This window comes from Silene latifolia, chromosome 3, assembly GCF_048544455.1.
Source record: "Silene latifolia isolate original U9 population chromosome 3, ASM4854445v1, whole genome shotgun sequence".
Classification (NCBI taxonomy): Eukaryota; Viridiplantae; Streptophyta; class Magnoliopsida; order Caryophyllales; family Caryophyllaceae; genus Silene; species Silene latifolia.
This window is the reverse complement of record NC_133528.1, coordinates 140,964,929-140,965,999: the sequence shown is the minus strand read 5'-3', so window position 1 is coordinate 140,965,999 and position 1,071 is coordinate 140,964,929. Positions and strand designations below refer to the sequence as shown.

The following is a 1,071-nucleotide window of genomic DNA, read 5'->3' as shown; positions in this document are numbered from 1 at the left end:
TAGTAAGTGTTTGTCTACCTATAATGTTGAAAGGCGCACAGGACTCAAAGGGATTAGGACAGTTGTCTGAAACATGTCCCTCAGCTCCACATCTTTTGCAGACGAAAGGACCGTCTGAAACAACATTCACATGGTAGATCCCTCATTCTGAAGTTCCTCTTAACTCGTACTTATCAAATCTCGCCGTAAGAGCTTCTAATGCAGCTACAAAAAGAGATTCAGCAGCTCTCCTTTGATTTCCCCTGGAATTTCCATACTCAGCTTTATGGGTGGCCAAGTCATCAATAATTTTCCACCCCTTAGTCTCTCCCATATTCTCCTGGAATCGGCCACTGACTGCCGCATCCAGGATAGCCCTCTGATCGTCATAGAGCCCATTGTAGAACTGATTGTATAAGCTCCATTTCTCAAACCCATGATGCGGAATGGTTCGCACCAGCTTCTTGAAACGGACCCATGCCTCATAAAAGTTCTCATCAGGACCCTGTTTAAAACTCGTGATCTGAGCTCTAATAGCATTCGTCTTCGAGGCAGAGAAATATTTCTTGTAGAATGCCAAGGCCAAAGAATTCCAGTAGGTGATCCCATTAGCAGCTCGGTCCAGGTCTTTATACCACTCCCTTGCAGCATCGCGGAGTGAGAATATAAACATTGTCTCCTTCACCTGGTCCTGGGTCACACCGGTCGGTGGGGGTATAGAGCAGCAATAATCGATAAATATCTCCATATGCTTGGCTGCATCTTCATTTGCAGCACCCCCGAATTGGTTTCTCTCAACCAAGTTGATATAAGAAGGCTTCGGTTCGAATTTCCTATCAGCTCCCGGTAATTCGAACCCTTATATAGATTTGCAGCTGTCGGCTCAGAGTGACTTGCTATAGTCGCTTCTTCAGCCATCTCTAGAAAATCTGGAGAAGTGACGGTCTCAGCTGATGAAGTAGAAATAGGAGATGAAGGTGGATCCTCCTCGAACAGCTCGTTCTCGTAGTAACTGGACAAAGTACTCAGCTCTTCCTCTGTCGGCAATATCCTAGATGATCGTCTCAACTCGCGCAAAGTCTTCTCAATCTC

General features: G+C 45.8%; 1 non-coding gene across 1 annotated transcript; it reads left to right on the top strand.

Annotated features, from left to right (window-relative positions):
- The first annotated feature begins 410 nt into the window (after window positions 1-410).
- Window positions 411-517, top strand: LOC141650234 (small nucleolar RNA R71). The gene has a single exon (XR_012546279.1). It is a non-coding gene; the product is annotated as a small nucleolar RNA R71 (small nucleolar RNA).
- Window positions 518-1,071: the final 554 nt, after the last annotated feature.